Below are 22,935 nucleotides of genomic sequence, written 5' to 3' on the forward strand. Positions count from 1 at the left end.
AGGCATTTTGCAGTCGGCTGCCTGGGGGGATCAGAGGTGTGTTTCTCCTGCTTTGGCCTCTCCCCCTTCGAGGGTTTTCATTCCAGAGAGGGCTAAGGCAACTCTCTCCAGGTTTTATAAGCTGATAGAACAGGGCTGTCAAATGCTTTTTATGGGAGAAGAAACAGGAAGATGGTTTGTTTTGCAGACAGCGGATTATTGAGTAATTACATTTTTATAGAGCTGTTGTGGGGCAAATCACGGCCCCGCTGTCTCCTTTGATGCCAAAAGGCAGACGGCCCCATAAAGATCAGAACAAGCGAAGGTGAAAGGGGTCAGAGACAGAACTGCCCCTTCGGGAAATGCCCCCTCTTGCCATGTGTGTTTTGGCTCGTCCTACTCCTAGCAACCTTCTTGCCTCCTTCCCCTGCATATAGAGAAAAGGAGAGACAGAAAAAAAGGTGTTGCCTGGTCGGGCCACCCCGGAGGGCAACAGTGCTGTTTATTCTCCCTCTAATACTGACTGACTCACTCACTCATTCACCTACCCATTCATTAATTCACTCTCTTATTTATCCATTCATTCATTCACTCATTCATTCAGGCCTACATTCAAGGGCTTGGGTACTTGCTAAGAGGCCCAAGGTATATTCATTTTTTTTTTTTCCCCTGAGCCTCCATTTCTCTGTCCACTGAATACACATGAATCTGGGCTCACTATGTGTCATACACTACGGCGATCAGGCTGAGCACAACCAGAGCCATGGAGAAGAGTGGCGACAGAGCATCGCCCCTGTATAAATGTGAGATGTCACAGTGATATGTGCAACTTGGGGAGGGGGAGAGGCGCAGGAGCGCCCCTAACAAGGCATGTGAACTTGTCTGAGAAGACTTTCCTGGTGACTGAGACCTAAAGGTCAGAAGGACTTGTCCAGCCAAGAGGTGGTGATGGCGGTGGTGGAGGGTGGGGAATGGTAGGGAGAGTATATTCCAGGCCAAGTGAGACAGCTCTGCCCAGGCTCCGTGGAAGGAAAGCTCATGAAGCTTCCAAATGAGCTGCAGGGCCCAAGCCAGCTGCTTTTAGACAGACCCCATCCCGGTTGTGCTGCCCAGAGCTGTGGCCAGGAAATCCCTGTTCAGGCCTTTTTTGGCTCCATTTCAAAGACGGCCTCCCTTTGCAGAAGAAAATGTGCCACTGGGCTACTATCTTAGACCCAGCCATCCATCTGGAGGAAGCCCTGTGGGCCCAGGTCTGGGGAGGCTCAGGCAAGCAGCCAGCATGGTCATGGCCTGGACTGAGGCCTTTCTTTCTGCCCTGGCAGGTTCCAGAAAGCTGTTCATTGCTACTCCTTTTCCTGTCAGGTTAGGAACCAGGCTGAGGGCCTGTTTTTTTACTGGTCCCATCTGGAGACAAGTGTTTCAAATCAAGTTGTCCCCTTCCCTGGTTTTAAAGATGGCGGCCTCTTCTGGAGGCTTCCCGTCCCCCATGCTGATTTCCGGCTCTGAGACAAGTACCTTAATAAATGACTATTTATTTGGCCGCCCAGCCCTTCTGTGTGTGTTTGGTTTCCTGCTGCAACCTCCAGCCAGGGTCCTGAGGTGTCTTTCTTAAAGGGATGGAGGAGATGCAGGCCCTTTCTGGTTTTTCTTCTGTTTATTTGCTGTCAGCTGTCATTGTTCTATAAGGCAGCTTTCCTCTGGGGAGGAAAAGCCTTTCCAAAGTCTTTCCCTTTTTCTGTCAGATACAGGCCCTCCCGAGGCCCCCAGAGCTGCTGGCTGGAGCTGAGGGGGAAGTCCCAGCTCTGGCTTCCTGGACCCCTAGCCTTTGGGGCTGGAGAGCACAGAGCAAGGGATGAAGACGGGCTCAGACCACATGGCAGCCCCAAAGCACTTTAGCTGGGCTTCCAAGAAATCAAGGCCACAAACTTTTGGGTGATTAAGCAGAGGCCATTTTCCATAACTGAGGAGTTCAAAGGAACTGCCATTGGCTCCCAGCGGGGACAGTGCTCTGTTCCCCTCTGCCATGCCTTTGCTTAGGCTGTGCCCACTGCCCGAGACGCATCGCGAGAGCTGTCACCTACAGAGGGCCTGCAGGGCACGAGGTCCTGTTCTAGGCGCTGGGCATGCAGCCACGGACCAAACAGAGCACGTCCCTGGTCCCCACAAGAAAGGAATAGGCCTGGAAAGAGATCTGTGATGGGGACAAGTGCTGGTTAAGGACAATCGCACAGAATGAGGAGGTGGGTGGTCCGGGGAGGCTGGCTGGTTTGAAAGGAGATGGTGAGGAAGTTCCGAAGAGGTAGGGCGGCCACATGACCTCTGTGGCAGAAGTGTCCCTGGAGGAGGGAGCAAAGTATCCACAGGTCTCCGGGCAGGCAGAGCGCTGGGTGTTGGAGGGGCAGACAGGCATCCGGATGAAGAGTGAGCCAAAGGATGAGAACAGAGAGGGAGGTACTGGACAAACAGGCCATGTTGGGCCTTGTGGGTCCCTTCCTGTAAGGAGTTTTGGCTTTTATTCCAGGTTGAGAAAGGGCCCAGCTGAAGGGCTTGAGAAGAGTGACGCGATCGTATCTATGGTTTTGAAGGGAGCGGTGGGTTGCAGAAATTAACATGTATTATCTTGTCTTCTCAACTCACAAAATGGTGCTCTCATTGTTCCCATCTCACAGATGCGAAACTGAGGCATGGAAAGCCTACGTAATTTGTTCAGGGTCCCCCAGCGAGTGAGGGGCAGAGCCAGGACCGGATCACAGTCGTCTAGTGCCAGACCCTGTGGTCAGCGCCACAGCCTCCGGGAAGCCTCCTCTGTGCTCTCCCAAGCTGGGGGAGAAGCCCATGTGGGTTTATCTTTTCTGCGCTTCCATTTCCCCTAAAACAGGAATGACAGAACTCTTCTTGCCTTATTTAATTCACAGAGCTGTTGGCAAACCCAAATGAGATAAGGTGCAAAATCACTGTACAAATGAATACTGTTACAAAAGCTAGTTCCCGTTTATCGAGCACCCACTGGGAGGCAGGTCCTGGAGTCACCAGAGTCAGGAGGCACCAGACAACTCCATAGCATCGGTGCTGTTACTGTCCCATAGAGACTGGGGCAGAGAAAATGATCGAGAAACTTGGAGTGAATTAGTAGAGGTGATTTGGTATGATTCTTTTCTTTTTGCACCCCTGAGGCTTTGGGGGTGCTCTTGGAGCACTCATCTCCAATAGGTATGGTACTATTTAGTGCCCTAAGACTTTCTGAGCCACCCCGGGCTCCCCCCGGGAAGCAGTAATTTACCTGTCTCCTCTGCTTCCTTCCAGAGATATTCAGTGCAAATAACACATGTGGAGAATTCACGTTGCTCCAAATATTTGTAATGCAAATGATACCGTAACAGACCTTCTTGCTTATTTCATTTAATGGTATGCCCCAGAGATGACTTCATTACAATACATATAGACTACTTCGTTTTCAAGAGTTACGTTGTATTCTATCCTGTGGTTGGTTCGTGATTTTTATCTTTTGCTGAGAGCCAGCACTGCGCTGTGATTGTGGAGGGTTCTGGCTGGGTAAAGATCCAGAAAGAGAACCTGTTGTAGTCCTTCCTTATCTACAGTTTCTCTTTTCATGGGTTCAGTGCTCGTGGTCAACCACCGTCTGAAAGGTCGTACGAGAACACACAAGCAGGTCACTCCTGACGTCACGCGATGTCTCAGTGCCTACGACATTCATGTGTCTCATGTTATCATGGAGGGATTTTAGCATTTCACATTATCACAAGAAGAAGGGTGGGTACAGTACAGTGAGATATTTCGAGAGAGGGGCGCTGGGTGGCTCAGTCGGTTAAGTGTCTGTCTCCGGCTCAGGTCATGATCTCGGGGTTCTGGGATCGAGCCCTGCATCGGGCTCCCTGCTCAACAGAGGGTCTGTTTGTCCCTCTGCCCTTCCTCCTGATCAAATAAATAAATAATATCTCTTAAAAAATATTTTGAGAGAGAGCAAGCACATTCATACAACTTTTTTTATAGTATATTCATTGTTCTGTTTTATTATTGTTGTTGCTAACCTCTTACTGTGTCTAATTTATAATCTTTACCACAGGTATGTATATGTAGGAAAAAACATAATATATGTGGGGTTCTGTACTATCTGTGGTCTCTGGGGGTCTTGGAATGTATACCCCACGGATAACAGCAGTGGGGGGCTACTATATACATATATTTCAATTTTGGGTAGACATTGCCATATTGCATTTCCAAGAGACTGTATCAATTTATACCATCTACCAGTAACAAATGAGAGAGCTCATTTGTCTATAAGCTTAAAATACAATATATTTTATTAAGTATCAAGCTTAAAAAATATACTGTGAGATCTTGTACCTGCTGCTTTTGTGATATCCTTATTTTTGACTTAACATTAATTTACAGACATCTTTCTGTTGCAAGTATTTTCCAACAAAATGATTTTTAGTAGCTCTATAATATTCCATTGCATGTATTCTATTAAGTCCCTATCATCAGATCTTCAGGTTTTAAAAAAACTAAAAAAGACCAATCAATTTGACTGTTAAAATTGAGAATTTTTCTCACCAACAGACACTTAAAACAGTTAAAAATCACATTATAAAATGGGAAAAAATACAACAAACACAACTAAGAAAGGAAAGTATTATTGAACCTATGAAAAGAGTTTCTAGAAATCAAGAAGTATAGCTCAACAACCCAATAGAAAAATGGGCAAAATGCATGAACAGAACTAACAAATGAGGAGATATTTGTGGCTGATAAGCTTATGAAGAGATGTTGAGCATCATAAATGGTAGGGCAAATCAAGACCAGCATTGGACACTATTTTCCACCCATTCATTTGGCAAAATTTAAAAAAGGAAAAATCTGACCAGCCAGGGCTACGAAGGGATGTCAAGTGCAAAGGGAATTGAAACTGATGCATTCACTTTGGAAGAACCGTCTTGTGTTAATCTTCATGGTGGAAATTCACACATCCTCTGTGGAAATTCACACACATTTTACTCTTGGATGTATTCCCAAGAAAAATAAGAACATACCCGGAGCCGGTGTAGTAATAACAGCTGGAAACATACTCAACACCCATTGGTGAGAGACTAAATGAATAAAGTGAAGGTATTTTCAAATAATGAAACATCACACTGAAGCCAAAAACGTGGCAAACTTTGATACAGTGACACAGTTGACACCTGTCCTACCTGTGACCTTTGGGCCACCCCTGGAGCCCCTTTGCCTCCTTTGTTGCTCACTGGAAAAGTAGCCACGAAGTAGCACACCTTAGGAGGAGTGCTCAACTGTGGACGGCCGGGAGCTGGTGTATTAACTCCCCTGCCCCCTCGCTGCTGGGCGGGGTTAACTCTGAAATGTGTGTTGGACACACCCTGGGTTTCCCTGGACAGATCAAGCTCCCGCTGTCCACACTGGTTTGATACAGCACTTTTAAACAAACGGAGGCAGAATTCACACAGCAAATGAACCATTTTCGAGTGAACAATTCGGTGGTGTTTGGCACATTCACTATGTTGTCCAACACCACGTCTTTCTACTTCCAAAACATTTTCGTTATCCCCAGAGGAAACCCCTATTCGTTAAGCCGTGGCACTCTAGAAATGAGCTTTTATGGGTGGTCTCCCCTTCCGCTGTGGTCTGAATGTCTGTGTCCCTCTCCAAGTTCGTATGTTGAAACCTAATCCCTTCCCTCTCACCCCCGCTACCCCAAGGTGATGGTATTAGAAGGTGGGACCCTTGGGAAGGTTTGGGTCTCTGGTTTGGGGCAAAGCCCTCCTTGGTGCCCATTAGTGTCCTTTCTCACCAGCAAGAACCCAGACCATGCCCACCCCATGCTTTGATCTTGGACTTCGCAGCCTACAGAACTGTGAGAGCCTCCATTCTGTTGTTTATAAAATAGGATCTATAATTTATTGTATATGTTACATATAATCATATATGTGGTAACTTCTTTTACATATACATGAGCATAGATGATTACATATTTCTCTGCATAGTAAAAACATTTGTAAAGACCTTCTCCAATGTTGTTAATGGTGTTTTCTCTGTGTGATAGGATTATGAAGTGCCCCTTTTCTATTTCTGCCTATCTAGATGGACTGAATATTTTTAGCTAGTAAAACCAATAAAGAGCCAACAATTCTATATAACTTAAATCTGTGTAATGGTAGTAAATGCTTTTATTGGTGACATCGCGCTAGATTTAGCAAGTCTATGCCTGATCTGTGCTTCTTCCGTCTAGGGGTGTGAGTGAACCCACATCCTCCTTTAAATCATGTTGCTTTCACGGGTGCCTGGGTGGCTCAGTGGGTTAAAGCCTCTTCCTTCAACTCAGGTCATGATCCCAGGGTCCTGGGATCAAGTCCTGCATCGGGCTCTCTGTTCTGCGGAGAGCCTTGTTCCTCCTCTCTCTCTGCCTGCCTCTCTGCCTACTTGTGATCTCTGTCTGTCAAATAAATAAATAAAATCTTAAAAAAATAAAAATAAAAATAAATCATGTTGCTTTCATTTCTACAGAATCCACATTTTCTCCCCAGCAGCTCTCCCCCCCCATCTTAAAAGCTCTTTGAAAAACACATTCCCTTTCTGTTGGCTTCTTTTTCCTCTCTCTTGGCCAAGTTGAGGTCCTTTGGTCTATAGTGGCTCTCCCTTTCGGTGTCTGTTTTAAAAGACGAGTTGCTGTGAAATATGGTTTTCATCTGTGACATAGATGAATGCAAATAACCTCGTCGTCCGGTGCGTAATCTGATGACAATGTTCTGGAAGATTCTCTACGGGGAGAAATCTTCTGTCCCTGATATTTGAAAACCCAGACATGTAGCAATTTTAGAAAACCGGAAGCAAACAGAGAACAAAAGGAATATTAAGTCTTGGCATGGGCCATGTGGTTATACTTCCTCACCTGGAACGTCCTGCCTAGAAGGATTTCTTCTTTACACATCCCTGGGCACATGGTTTTGCTTCTGGCTTGACTTTGAAACAAGCTTTCATGATAAGGAAATGAGACACAACTGTGTGTCTTTTTTTTTTTTTTAACTATTATTCTGGTGAAATATACATAACATAAAATTTAACGTTTTAATGATTTTAAGTGCCCAGTTCAGTAGCATCGAGGGCATTCACAGTGTTGTGCAACCATCCCCGTCATCCAGCTCCAGATCTTTCTCATCATCCCAGAGTGAAATTCTATTTCCCTTCAACAGTAGCTTCCCAACTGTCCCCTCCCTTGGCCCCTGGCCATCACCACTACTTGCTGTCTCCATGACTTTGACTATCCTGGGTCATGTCAAAGCGCCATCATGCACTATTTGTTCTTTTGTGTCTGGCTTCGTTCACTTAGTGTGACGTCTTCAGTGTGACCGCATGGTCACATGTGTTAGAATTTCCATACTTCTTAGGGCTTATGAATATTCCATTGTATGTAGAGACCACATTTTGTTTATCTGGTCATCTGTTTTTGTTTTTGTTTTTTAAGATTTTATTTATTTATTTATTTGAGAGAGGGACAGAAGAGAGCAGGAGAGAGGAGAGGGAGAAGCAGACTCCCCCTGGAGTTGAGAGCCCGAGGCGGGACTTGATCCCGGGACTCTGGGATCATGACCCGAGCCGAAGGCAGCTGCTTAACCAACTGAGCCACCCAGGTGCCCCTGTCTGGTCATCTGTTGATGGACACTTGGGTTGTTTCTACTTCGTGGCTGTCATGAATAATGTTGCTGGAAACCTGGATGTACATAGTTCTTTTTGGGTCTCGGCTTTCAATTCCTTTGGGCAGGTACCCAGAAGTGGAAATGGCGTGATCAGATGGTAGTTCTGTGTTCAGTTACTTGACCTGAGCTGTCCTGGTTCCATCCATCTCCCAGAGGGGCTGCACCCTTTTCCAGTCTCACCAGGGACAAAGCAGAAGGGCTCGTCTCAGCACATCTTCACCGACACTTGTTATTTTTTCTTTCCCTTAAAAAAATTTTTTTTTGATAGTAGCCATTGTAATGGGTGTGGTGTGGTTTGGGTTTGCCTCACTCTTGTTTTGAATTTAGTCTAGGAATCTTTTTTCCTGTGGGTGTGGTTTAAAAAATTTTTTTTTTAATTTAAGATTTTTATTTGTTTATTGGGGTGGGGGAGAAAGCATGAGCAGGGATAGGGGCAGAGGGAGGAGCAGGCTCTCTGCTGAGCAGGGAGCCCAATGCGGGGCTTGGTCCCAGTATCCTGGGATCATGACCTGAGCCAAAGGCAGATGCTTAATGACTGAGCCCCCAGACGCCTCCTGTGGGTGTGGTTCTAGGCATCTTTCTCAGCACTCTGGAGCCCTTGGTGTTCAACAAATTGAGTTACAGGTAAAGTGTAACTTTTTTTAGAATTTTGATCACAGATTGATGAGTATGTAAATTTCTTGCCTTGTTTAGGACATTCTTTTTCAACATTCTTTTTTCTCTAAACCACACAAAAATTTTTTTTGAAAGCCTTCTCTTTTGTGATTTTTTTTGCATAAACATTGGAATAGAAAATATTTTGTGGGTGTATGTGTGCAAAGAATCAAAGAATTTATCTCTCTGATTCCCTGATGTTGTCTTTCTTTGAAAAATTTTCCCAATCCAACTTCTGACACCTGTTAATTGCACCAGGAGGACTGATTACAAGCAGCTGGAAATTCTCAGTCCATTTAGCATAGTTGACCCTTGGACATCACTGGGGTTAGGGGCACTGACACATTTAAAAATCTGCATTTAGCTTTTAACTCCCCACCAAGTGTAACTACCAATACCCTACTATTGACTAAACGCCTTACCAATGATAGAATCAGTCGATGAACACTTACTTTGTATGTTATGGGAAGTACATACTGTATTCTTACAGTAAAGCAGAGGAAAGACAATGTTATTTAGAAAGTCACAAGGAAGAGAAAATACATTTACAGTGTTGTACTGTATTAATTGTTAAAAAAATCTGCATATAAGTGGACCCACACAGTTTAAACCTATGCTGTTCCAGGGCCAACTATAATTCTTTAAAACTTAGCCCACTCACAACACCACTGGGACATGGTCTCCCCCAAAATAAACCATCCTTAAATGAAGTCTCTAAATTCCACTGTAATTTGCAGAAAATGCGGAGGACAGAGCGATGTGTTAAAATGGCACCATGGGGGAACACCTGCGAATTTCCAGATTGTGGATATTCTCCAGAACAAAGGACCGGGGCCAGGCGGAATAACAGCCCCTCAATATTCCCACCTCCACATCCCTGCAACTTGTGAATATAGTGAGTAACACATTTCTTACTTCTAAGAGAGAATAAGAGAGCAGATGAGATTATGGTTGCTAAGCAGCTGACCTTGAGATGGGGAGATGCTCCTGGGTTATCTGGGTGGGTCCAGGGTCCTAAGTGAAAGAGGGAGGGGAGAGTCAGTTTCAGAGTGACCTGATGTGAGACCATCGCTGGCTTTGAAGATGAGGAAGGGGGCCGTGAGCCCAGCGACTCCCATGGGCTCAGCAAAGGTAAGAAAAAGAAAAGGTAAAGAAAAGATTCTTTCCTAGAACCTCCAGAAACACCTTGATCTCAACCCACTGGGACTCATGCCGAATTTCCAGGCTCTGTTACTGTAAGCATTATTGTCTTGTTTGAAGGCTGTGTTTGTGGTCATTTGTTACAGTAGAAATGAGAACCAAAAAATGGCTTATGTACTTCAGGGGAGAAAATGCATGTTAAAAATGGAGATTGACGCCTGGGTGGCTCAGTTGGTTGGACGACTGCCTTCGGCTCAGGGCGTGATCCTGGAGTCCCGGGATCGAGTCCCACATCGGGCTCCCAGCTCCATGGGGAGTCTGCTTCGCTCTCTGACCTTCTCCTCGCTCATGCTCTCTCTCACTGTCTCTCTCTCTCAAATAAATAAATAAAATCTTTAAAAAAAAAATGGAGATTGTAGCTGGCAGAGTCTGTACCTCCCCACGAGGGCGGTCCTGGAGGGCAGCTATAGACAGCTCCTTACAGACCAATGACTTCCTGTGTCCTGTCGGTGTCTGAGGGTCCCCTCTGGCTGCTGGCTCTGCCTTGGGGTAGTGGGAAGTGCTGGTGTGTTAGTGCCCCAGGAACAGCCTTCAGTGAGGACATGGGAGGTGGTGGGCAGTTGTCAGAGGTCCCCAGCTGCCTCAAATGGCTACAGTTTATTAATATGGACTTTACTGGCTCTTATGCCTTCTTTGGGTCATTTCTGCACTCCCTCGCCATGCTTCCTGGGGTCACCTCCCAAATCAACTCTTTGTCCCCAAATCCTTATCTCTGGCTCTGCTTTTCTGGGAACCCATACAGACTCAGAGATTAAGAGAGATTTAAGAGGCATATCAGTCTGTCACAATCAGTGCCTGGAACTACCTGGACTTTATTTGGATCCTGAATCAAACAAATTAAAAAAAAAATGAAAACAAAACAAAAGCAAAAACCCCAACAACCCTTTGAATGACATATATGAGATAAGCAGAAATCTGAATACTAGGCTGGACATCTGATAATATTAAGAAAGTATTGTTAAATTGTTAAATTTGGGGAATGCGATAATGGTATTGTGGTTTTGTTAAAGCAAGAAGTTCTTGCCCTTTAAAGATACATTCTGGAATATTTATGAATGAATTGACAGTGGGTCTGATCCTAGGATTTGCTTCAAGATGATGCAAGAGACAAAGAAAGGAGAAGGTGTGTGTAGGCGGAAAAGGAATAGCCCGGAGCCAGTAACTGTCCAGGCTAGGAGATGCCCAGAGAGGGCTCCTTTTACTACTTCCCTGACTTTGCCTCCTTCAATATATGCTGGAAATTTTCAGAATTACAAAGTGCCTACTCGAATTGGGTTATGAATTAGGTTCTGAATTAACTGTCGAGCACCTGTAGTTAAGAGCATGGGCTTTGAGTTCACATCAGCTTGGGTGAGTCTGAACCTGACTGATTCAGATGGTTGATTCTATGTGGGACAAGCAGTGAGGGGGGAGATGGCCGCAGGGGGTTGGGGGGAAGGAGAAGAGAGGAATTGGGAGGGAGGAAATTCCAAACAAAGGAAGCTTCACGAGTAAAGACACAGAAATGACAACAGACAGGCAGAACAGGGCTTGAGGCAGGGAGATTGGATTTGAGTCTGAGTCAGGGTCTTGTATAATAAATAGATATAGATAATTTAAATACATGTGATGTATATAATTTATATACGAATCTATAACTTAAAAACTATACATTTTAATTATATTTATAACTTGTAATTGATACATATGTATATGAATATTCTCTTTATATATTATTTAAATGTGAATTATATTATTTAAATATGAATGCATATTATCTATTACCTATGTATATATTTATCATATATATGTCTCTCTCTCTCTCTCTATATATATATATTTTGGGGGTGTGATAATGGTGATATGTCATAATGATATATGTATAGAGAGAGAGAGGGAGAGAGAATGAAACAGAGTGAAAGAGATTTTAAGGAATTGGCTCCTGTGATTTGGGCACTGATAAATTCAGTGTTTAGGGCAGGCTGGGAGGCTGGCTGGAGACCCAGGGAAGACTTGCTGTTGTAGCTCGAATCTGAAGGCAGTCTGGAGCAGAATGTCTCCTCCCTAGACTCCTCCCCAGTCTTTTTTTTTTTTTTTTTTTTTTTTAATACCTTCACCTGATTGGGTGAGGTCCACCCACGTTATGGTGATTAGTCTACTGTAGTCAGTCTACCAATTTAAATGTTAATCTCATCTTAAAATATGCCTTCACAGTGACATCTGGACTGATGTTTGACCAAATGTCCGGGGACCATGGCCTAACCAAGTTGATACATTAAATTCATTTTTACAGAGGGCATGGCCACGCTCCAGATGAGATACGCTGAGTCTCCACTGAGGCATGGGCAGTGAAAATGTTGAGTGGTGGGTAGATGTGAGCACTGCTGAGGTGGTAGAATGGATGGCACTGAGCAGGGGATGAATGGGTAGACTGAGTTTCGAGCATGGGTGTTGGGGGAGACATCACATAGTCATAGGTTCTGGGGACTAGGAGGGGACATCTTTAGGGGAGCCTACCACACCCTCTAGTTTTCTTATTTTTCCAATAAAACCTGCAGTTATGATGTGTGTGGGAGGAAGAGAGGAGGGAAGGAAGGACTCAGAGTGTATTAGGAAGAAACTTCCTCTAGGGGCTCCTGGGTGTCTCAGTTGGTTAAGCAGCTGCCTTCAGCTCAGGTCATGATCCCAGGGTCCTGGGATCGAGTCCCACATTGGGCTCCCAGCTCAGTGGAGAGTCTGCTTCTCCCCCTGCCTCTCTCCCCTGCTCATGCTCTCTGTCTCTCTGTCTCTCTCCCTCAAATGAATAAATAAAATCTTAAAAGAAAAAAAAAAAGGAAGAAACTTCCACTATAGATCATACAGGATGGTGGGCGTCGTTGCCTAAAGCATCCTTCTTGACTTGAAGGGTCCCTTTCTCTCCTGCTTCTCAAACCCTGGAGTGGATCTTCCTTGAAAAGGACTGGATATTTATAAACCGGTGTCTGGGGTTTACCATCCCACTAGGCACCTCTTACAGGGGAGAACCTTGGGGTCTCCTCAGGTCATGGCGATGCAAAGGGGTGAGGATTCCCTTCCCTCCACTACCCTCCTTAATGCAACAGAGGCCCAACCTCTGTCTGGTTTGCATCTCTTTTCCTTGACTCTCCCTTGCTCAGCTTCTCTTTCAAAAACTCAGAAAGGAGAAAGAAGAGCATGTCAGGGTGTGTGGTGGGGGGTTAAGCAGGTACACGGGCTTCCAGCCCAGGTGCACCACTCAAGAGCCATGGGACCTTATCAGGTCACCTACCTACACCCCCACCCCCTCTATAATTTGGTCGTGGCACCGGCCTGTTGCCGGCCTTAGAAGAGGCAGCCATTTGCAAAGCCCTCTGCAGAGAGTGCTGCATGCAGTAGGCGCTCAGTGAATTCTCTCATACTTCTTATTGTTGTGTTCATGGAATCACCTGCCCAGCTTAAAATTTCTCTCCTCAATCGGGAGTTCTTTCCTGGGGGCCTGTTCTCACCACAGCGTGACTCTGCGTGGACCTCGAGCGGTGTGCGCTGCATCATCGCAGCCTGGAGGACATTTCTGTCCTGGCAGCGTTCCTGCCCAGCGGGGACCGAGTTTGCTGATGCAGGTTTAGGACTTGGACCCAGCAGGTGTTCGGCAAATTCCTGGAGAGAGTCCGTGGCCAGTAGCATGGCGTGCAAGCCCGACTCCCTGGCAGTTCCTTTTTCATGTTTTCCATATTTTGGGAGTGAGAGATGATGGGAACAGGCTTTGGACCCCTCAGCCCTTGATAGGGAGACTCCTGCAGTGGCGGGTACTTGGCCTGGGCACTCCCAGGTATACTTAGCATCACTCCAGTTAATACCAGTTGCCTGAATCCCCTCTAAACACAGACTGGCATCTCATCCCATGGCCACCGTGGCTCCCCTCTGCCCACAGGATGACGCCAAGCTCATTCACCCGGACTTGCAGGGTCCTCCCTGACCAGTCTCCCAGCCAGCCTCACCTCTCCCTCTCCTTCTCCCTCTCTTCTTCTCCCAGAAGTCTTAGTTTCCTTGAATGCACCATTTTCTCACTCACCTCTGGTTGCTCTCTGGCTGACCCTCCCTACTTTTAGCACTGCTCCCTCCCAGTCTTTGGCCAACTCCTATCATTTTTATGCTTCAACTGAAACCTCACCTCCTCCTGGATGACTTCCATGATACACCCATGCTAGGTGCTCCTCTGCCCTCCAGATGGCCCTGAGCTCCCAAAGCTCACCCCATCGCCTTGCAACAGCCTCATCCTTGGCTGTCTCATGGGGACACAGGTGGATCGTGCAGGTAGGGGCTGGGTTTCTTTTATTCACCGCTATAAGCATAGTGCCTGTGTTAGTTTCCTGAGACAGCTACAATAAAGTCCCACAAAACCCAGGTGGCCTAGAACAGTGGAGATATATTTTCTCCATGGTTCAGGAGCCCCGCCATTCAAAACCAGGTGTCAGTGGGGTTGGTTCCTTCTTGTCAGCTGGAGAGAGGATCTGTTTCATGCCTGCCCCAGCTCCTGGTGTTGTTGTAGTCCTTGGTATATCTTGGCCCGTGGCTGCATCACCCTAATCTTGGCCTGTCTCATCATATGGCCTCTTCCCCTCCGGTCCCCTCCTCTTCTTATGAGGACACCAGCCTTAGACCCACGGCACCCCCCAACCCAGTGGGACTACAGCTGAACTCGGTTGCATCTGCAAAGGCCCTACTTCCAAACAAGGTCACGTTCACAGGGACCAGTGCTTAGGATTTGGACTTAGCCTTTGGGGGGACAAAATCCAGCCAGGACAGTGCCTACCACACCTATCCATCATCAGTCTCTGAGGAATGAATGAGGGCATGGAGAAATGCGCGTAAATAGATGGTCTGGGAGTCCTGGGTTCTGTAGGAAAAGTCCACTCGGGTGTTTGCGTGTGCAAGGAAGGCACAGGCGTGCACTCTCAGCCTCCCTGGACTGTGCTGCTCTGGGAGGAGGTGGGGCATGCTGGCCGGTGGTGGGACCCTGGGCAGCAGCAGCCCGCCCCCAGCCCCCACCGTCAGTCCCCCAGGGCCACGCTGCGGTGGGGCCCGGGCACCGTTTTATTAGTTGTGATCCACTGTGGTTAATTCCCTTAATCTAGACTTGCTCGTCCATAAAGCCCAGACCTCAAGTATTGGATTTCCCTGATCAAAGGGCAGCGTGTGTGGGACGCTGCGCAGGAGGGCTCGGCAAGGCTCCTAAACGCGAAGGCCCAGGACACAACACGCGCCCTCCCGAAGATGGGCCGGTCGATGGCTGGAGCAGTCCCGTGTGAAATACGACTGCCTGCTTCCAGGCCAGCTTCTGGGATTTACGGCTGGGTATTCATCTGCCCTGCTTAATGCATTGACCTTTGCCATCCAGCAATTCAGGGAATGACGCTGGTGGGGCCAGAAGCTAATTCTGCGGATTAAAGCAGAAGGAGCCCCCAGCGTTTGGAAGTGTTAGGGACAGTTTAAATGCCAGCAAAATGTCTTTGGCCCTCCTCGTCACTGGGGCTGGGCGTGCTTGGGCTTTTCTCGCTGGTTACCCACAAAAAAAGAGGGGAGTGCCTTAGGCCAAACGCAGAAGTTCCCCTGTCTCCTTTGGGCCTGTGTTTACTTAACCTCTCTCTCTTTTGAGCTCCAGGACTATGCACATAGTTTCTTCCCCCTGGAATGCTCCTCCTTCACGCACCCTTGCCTTGGATGTCACCGCCTCCGGGGAGCCTTCCTGACTCCCAAGTTTGCTAATGCCCTCGCCGTGTGCGTGAGGTGGTTTCAGAATTGTCGTTGTGATATTTCTAGGCTTGCCCACCCACTAGAGTGTAAATTGCATAAAGGCAGGAGCTGAATCGTTGCCCAAATCGACTCTATACAAAGCCAAGCCCATGATAGGTGCTCAGTGGATACTTGTTACATGAACGAATCAGAAGCCCAGCAAAAACCAAGAGTGCAATTGACAGGTTTTAGCAATGATGTAATTGCATCTGGTATGTTGAGTCTTTGACTGACCTTCCTCTGTCTGTGACTTGGTTTCCTCTTTAGTAAGTTGGGAATAAGGTGAGTGCCAATTACACAACTGCTGTCGTTAGTTCATTCATTCAACAAATATTTCTTGAGGGCTTACAACGTGCAGGTGTTGATATCTAGGTACTGGAGACATAGCCATGAACAAAATAGACAAAAACCACTGCTCTGGTGGGTCGGTGACTTTGTTGGAAGGAGACTGTTCCTAGAGGAGCTGGTCAAGCAGACAAAAATACCTAAAGTAGGGTATGAAGTGATAGGATAAGGGTGGGTTGGAATTTTGGATAGGGTGACCAGGGAAGTCCTCATTGATAGGATGGCTTTTGAGTAAAGAGTTGGAAATGAGGGAGAGAGACGAGTGGCTCTCTGGGGGAGAGCACTGCTGGCAGAGGGAACAGCCAGTGCAAAGGGCCTGAGGCAGGAGCCTGCCTGGTGTGTTTGTGGAATAGTAAGGAGGCAGATAGAGTGTAAATGAGTGAGTGAGGGCGAAGGGGAAGTGAAGACAGAGGGGTAACTGAGGTTAAAATGAGTTAATACATATGAGTCAGCATAGCAGTGAACAACATCATGGTCCATTCACACTAGAGAGTTCTCTGCAACTGTTCAAAGCAACAGAGTGGATTTGCATGGGCTGATATAGGTAGGTCTCCAATGGGTATCAGCAAGGCATATTTTTAAATGGGAAAACACGTTTTAGAAATACCTCCATGTATATTACAAATGTCATGTTTTATGGTATTTAAACATTGAGTTGGTATGTCTGTATACGTGATATAAATGCATAAGAGAAGATCTGAAAGGACACATACTAAAATATTAATGGTGTCCACATCTGGAGAGGAGGTGAGATTGGGGGAGGTGGAGGGGAATCCTAAACTATTTCACAGTTTATGCATCTTTGTATTGTGTAAGGTTTTTACACCCCCATACTTGGCTGTTGCTTGAGTGATGCATTTATTTTTGAAGGTTTCAGTTCTCCTTTGTGGGAGGCACAAGAAGGTCCAAAGGGCCCAGTGACCCACCAGCCTCTCCTGGAATTCCAACAGAGTGTGCATTTCATGGGGAGCCTGGCAGAGTCATGGGATCATGAATCAGGGCTCTTGGAACTCTTCAGAAGTGGGGGAGTGCTTGGTAAGCCCTGGGGTTTTGCAAATTGGGTTTATGAATACCAACTTCTAGTAACTCTTAATAAGCCATTCAGCAGGTCATGGACAGAGTTCTTAGTTGAAAAGTACAAACAAAAAGCCCGTGGCATTTCACATCTTTTGCCCATAAGGACCCTGGAATTTTGTAACTAATTCAGGGTCCACTGGAAACCTAGGGGGACTGGTCCTCTGGGAGCCAGCAATGTTTATTTTCCGGGAACGCTGTGCTTACAGATTTAGGCAAGCTCATCCTGGGGAATCAGGCCAGAAAAAAGTGTGTTAGTATATTCAGTGCCCTGTAGAGCTTGAAGCTCATGTGTCCTCTTTGGGGAGGGCTCAGGGTGTTCTCCTTGGTAGCCTGCTGCTGTTAACCCCATCTTTCCCTTGCTAGAAGCCTCCAGAGAAGAAAGAGCCTACCCTCAGCTCAGGGGTTGGACCCTGACTGCCTCAAGTCATACTGTCTAACCCCATTCCCCTTAGCAGTGATTGGATCAGGTTGAGTGTGTTCCTAAAAGTGTCAATCTGTGGCAGGATCTCTTGTGGCTGTAGAAATGTCCAGCCTTAGGATAAACAGGACACTGGGTAAGGCAGAGTCAGAGAAGGAAAGAGATTGGATCCTGATGACACTATTGCACGCCTTGATCAAGCTGTTCCTGAATCTTTCATTTCTGCTGTGTGTGTGCTTTTTAAATAGAGGCTGGCAGTGAAGTGGCAAAACATAAAAAGACATACAGAAAACATCAACAGATATTGATAAGTGATAAGTAAATGTGAAAAGGCTGGATACTGTGTGATTCCACCTATACGACTTTTTGGAAAAGGCAAAGCTTTAGAGATAATAAAAGGACCAGTGGTTGACAAGAGGCAGAGAGAGGAATTAGGAGAGCATAGAGGATTTTTAGGGCAGTGAAACTATACTGTGTGACACTGTAATTGTACATTGTACATTGGTTAAAACCCAAAGAATATACAGTACCAAGTATGAGCCCTAACGTAAACTACAGGCTTTTGTTAATAGCATACCCATATTAGTTCCTCAACTGTAACAAACGCACCACACTAATGTAAGATGTTAACAATAGGGTAATCTGAGGTGGGGTGTGGAGGGGGGCGTGGTGTGGGGGAACTCTCTGTACTCCCTGCACAACTTCTCTGGAAATCTCGAACAAAATCAAGACTATTAAAAAAAAATTTGGCAAGAGCTGTGTCTCTGAAAATGTCAGTCACTGGTAGGACCGTTTGGGAGTTGGTGACAAAAACTAGTGCCACCACAGCTGTAACAGCCACATTCTCCAGTGTGGGACTCAGCCCAGGGTCTGCATATCAAATGCACTAGAGGCAGGCATGATCTACAAGATCTCTAGGTTCTGATCCTCTACCAGTATCGGTAATAATATTGCGGTGCCTGCCTGTCTATGTAGGTGTGACTGTATACACGAACCACAGCATTTGTGTATTAGGTTCTGTCTTTGCAGTCCTCTAATAGCAAAGCTCATGAAGCGTTTGTGTGCAGGTTGTTTACTTGGATGGGATCCCAGGTAGTTGGAGTGAAAGAGTCAGGAGAGGGAACCGGGACGGAGGCAAAGTCCGCATAATGATGTGTCTGTGAGCGGATCATCACTGCGGGTAGATCGTCACTGGGCTTGATTTTGTCTCTGGGAATTGTCTGTCCTGAGGCTGAGAAGCTGGCACGTTGATCTGTCTGTGTCTGCAACCCACCCATTGGGACTTGCCTCCTGGACTATCAGCAGCCCTGCCCTTCCAAGCTACACTTTGCAAGGGTACAGCAAGCTCTTCCCAAGTCGGCTGAGCCCCGGAGCACAAAGCAGAAAGCTGCAGGGAGTGAGTGGGAGGTGGGGTGCTGACCACGGAGACTCACATCCCACATAACCGCTTACCAGGGGTGTAGCTGGCACGGACAAGTCAAGAGCATGTAACCTGGGGAACCAGGATATCTGCCACCTTGTAAATACACGGCAGGCACGACACCACACATGCAGAAAATTGGGGGAGCTGAAAAGCATGACATAAAATGACAAAAGTAATTCCAAGTGTTACTATTTCCCCAGCTCCCCGGGGGATCATCGCATATCTCCTCGGGGCTTGTGTCCCCCACTTCCGAGATCTGCTCTGTAGAACACTGTCCACTTCTGCTATTCTAGAACAGGTATGCTGGCTAGGCAGAAGCCTTTTTTTTTTTTTTCTTTGGAGCGGAGGTTCATCTACTGTTCTGGGTGATCTATTGAGAAGGAACAATGAGATACCACTAGACAGCTATGAGGGCGGTGCAAATCCAGATTACCGATGCCACCGAATTCTGGTAAGGACGTGGGGCAGCAGGAAATCATTCGCTGCTGGTGTGGATGAATAATGTGACAGCCACTTTGGAAGGCAGTTTGTCAGTTCCTTACAAAACTAAACACATTCTTACCCAACAGTCCAGCGGTTGTGCTCCTTGGTATTTACCCAAAGGAGTTGAATACTTATGTCCACACTGAAATCTGCACACAGACATTTAGAACGGCTTTGTTCACAATTACCCAAACTTGGAAGTGACCAAGATGTTCTCCAATAACGGAAATGAATAAATTAACGGTGACCCACCCACATGATGGGATAGTGGTCAGCCCTGGAAGGAATGAGCTTTCGAGCCGTGGAAATACATGGCAAAAGCCTAAATGCCTAGGGCTAAGCGAAGAAGGACAATCTGGAAAGGCTGCACACTGGAGGGTTCCAACTATGGGACATTCTGGAAAAGACAAACCTATGGAGACAGTAAGCAGATCGGGTGGGCCAGTCACTGGGGATGTAGGGGCAGGGATGCAGAGAAGGAGCACAGAGGACTTTACGCAGTCACGTCACTCTGTATGGTACAACGATGGTGAATACACGTTCATTAGGAGGAGTGGGGACTCAGGGCAGGGGCACTGCGGGCAGGCACGTCTCATTCACTGTATGAATGAGATACAGGGAAGTTAAATAAGTTGCCTAAGGTTACACAGCCAGTAAGTGGCAGAGGTGGGATTTGAACCCAGTGATGCACAGCCTTCCTAGAAATCCTGGTGTGTCTTGGGATGAGTCAAGAGGTATTGGAAGGTGGATGTGAGGGCGATCTGGCTGCGACATCTGTCACCCCACTGATCGCCAGGATTGATTCGGCTGATCTGGCTGGCTAGGCGGGTGTCCCCTTCCTCCCTCACCGCTCCATGTGCGTCCCTCCTGAAGCTGCGCGCTCGGTCGAAGAGGACGACCATCCCCGATAGAGGAGAGGACCGTTCTTCGGTCAAGGGTATACGAGTAGCTGCGCTCCCCTGCTAGAACCTCCAAACAAGCTCTCAAGAGGTATTGGAAGGTAATGGACGGTTTTCTCAATTTGGTCTTTATCTAGTTCTCAAGTGGCAGGTGGTGTGGTTCAGATCAGTTGATGTCAAATGGCAGAACAAGAATTGGGCCTTAAAGAATCTGTTTGGCCCTATGAAATTCTCTAGATCCTCACTACTCCTTCCAAATGTCTGAGGACTGGCCGCTTTAGCATCTCCCCTGGGGCTTTGTAAGAATTCAGTCTTAGGTGCTGCGGCCAGAACCTGCCTTTTAACAAGATCCTCGGGAGATGTCCAGGCTTTTTACAACCTGAGAAGTATAGGTTTGGTTTGAGGGACCTGCCCTAGATTAGCAGTTCTCAACCCTGGCCGTGCATTAGTGACCCTGTGGAAGACAGATGCTAAGATGCTTCCCAGTGAACCTGCCTCCTGGTATTTGCACCGTGGGTGTAATTCCCTCCCTGTAACCTGGGCAGGACCTATGACTTGCTCATGCCAAGGTCATGGGATGCGATGTCTGTGATAGGTTACATAAGATTGTAACTTTTGTCTTGCTAGTAGACTCTGTCCCTTGCTGGCTTCCATGATGCAAGGGGCTGGGTTAGGGAGGCCCATGTGGGCACCCCTCCCCCCAAAAAAAACCCAAGGGCAGCCTTCCACCAACAGCCAGCAAAAAACTGGAACTATATCGGCACTCAAAGAGACCCAATCCTTCCCCAGCTTAACTTTCAGATGTGACCCCCACCCCCGCCAATGCTTTGTCATTGTTGCTTTGTGAAAGATGCTGAAGCAAGGGCTCCAGCTGAATCTGGCCAGGTTCCTGACCCCCAAAACCATGAGATAATGAATGTGTGTTGTCTTGAGCCTCTGCAATTGTGGTAATTTGTTACCAGCGATAGAGAACAAACAATCACCCCAGGAGCTTAAAAGACAACAAATGCAAGAACAGCTATGGTTCGACCCAGAAGGTCACCTTCTGGGCCATTAAATTGGGGTCTTCAGGGGTTGGTCCAAGCAATGGTATTTAAGACACTCTCCTCATACGATGCTGGTGCACAGCTAAGTTTAAGGAGCCCTGCCGCAGAGGCTGCTGTTGGAAAACCGTCTCCCACGATTATAGGTTCCCTGAGTGCTCCCCTCCCCCTGCATCCCCACCTCAATGCACAGTCACTGGAGCTTCTTGTTTGGCCAGCAAGAGTAGAATCTTGTCTCCAGCTTTCTTCCCCTTGTCTCACTTTGGAGTAAGGGGCTTCTGGTGCCCTTTCTGTAAGAAAGACGAAACCTTTGGGAAGATGGCACCCCTGCCATGATGTGTGAGGCTCCCATCCATCCATCCATTCATCCATTCTTGGGAAAGGACCTTAATGCAGAGCCTGGGGCCCGAGAGGCTGGGGCCTCCATCCACAGGGACTTTGAAATCGGAGCTTTCATATCATATTCACACATCTGAAACGAATCAGAGGGTGAAGGACAGACACGGGGTAATGGCTCCGAGGGGATCTGGCAAGAATGGATGTCTTGAGGACAGATGAGAGATGACCGATGGTGACTTTGCTGTGTCCTCTTAATGGGTTGGGCTATTTTCCATAGTGGGCTAGTCTACCGCCATGGCACAGTCAAGATGTCAGGAACACAACTTGGGCTACCCTGTGTCCCGTAGCCAGCTGCTTTACGACTTGGCCTGCCATTCCCCTCGCTTATCCTGGATCATGTTTTCCAAAGATAAGCAGTTAAGGGGCATGTCGGAGACGGGGAATTTATGGCCTAGAAACTCAACTTTCCTGGCCTGGCTGTCCCCTGACCCTGCCTGGGGCTGCCAAGACTTGACCTATGGAAGAATAATGTCTATAAGAGGATTTCCAGGAAGCAGGGCCAAGGGGTGGGGGTGGTCTACACCTGAGAACCGTGCAATCTTGAGAACTGAAAAGAGCTTGAGCATTAACCAGTGGGGCCTTTTGAACAAAATGTTCTAAGAGTGTAGGGTCAAATAGGCCAGGCTTCAAAAGCTGGCTCTGTCACTTGGCCAAGTGGCTTAATGAACCTCAGTGTTCTCCTCCGTAAAATGGGGGTAGCAAAAATACTTAAATGGAATGCAGTGGACATCAGTGCCTGCCCACAGTAGCATGGTATCTGGACAGAGTAAGTTTTCAACAAAATAAAACTGTTAACCTAGTTTCTCCTGTCACAGTTGGGTGGGGGGCAGGAGCTAAAGTGTCCAATGGGGGTAATAAGTCCTGAGGTGTTCCTGCAGAGAAGAGGGGGGCCCCTACAAAATATCGCAGCAGAAGTCTGCCTGTCTGCTAGCTAATACCTGTGTGAATGGACTTTTCCCACAGATTTGAGTTTCTATACGTTCTTTCCCTGAGGGGCCAACAGCTCGACCACAGATCATTTCTTTTCTGTGGTTGTTCCAAAGCTTCATGTTAAGGGTCTTTCCAGAATGGCCAGATGCCTTCTCTTGCCACGGCTCTGGGCTCTTGTTTTCACGAGGGATGTTTTGAGGACCAGGTGTTCGTCACTCCTTCTACAAAACCGTGGTTTTCACAGTCTTTTTAAGAAATAAGGAATAGAGGCTCAGAGAGTAAAGGAAAACATGGCCAGGATTCTAGACTCCGAGACAAGAATGCAGTGTGGATCCCAACCTGTGCCAAGTGACTTCCTACAAATGAAGTTCCCTGAAACTGTGACTTTCCTTTCCTTTGCCACTTGAGGGTGCAGACCTCAGATGCAAGTTCACGGAAGCTCCTCCTGGAAATGTCCTCTTCTTGTTACGCCTGGGCATTTGGGAGAGTGGCCTTAGCAGGGGACGGTGCCCAGATGAGGCCGCTGATAGCCCCAGAGCGGCAGGTGGAGGCACTGGTGTGGGAGCCTGGCAAGGGGAGTTCCCAACCT

The sequence above is a fragment of the Neovison vison genome, chromosome 3, assembly GCF_020171115.1.
Source record: "Neovison vison isolate M4711 chromosome 3, ASM_NN_V1, whole genome shotgun sequence".
Classification (NCBI taxonomy): Eukaryota; Metazoa; Chordata; class Mammalia; order Carnivora; family Mustelidae; genus Neogale; species Neogale vison.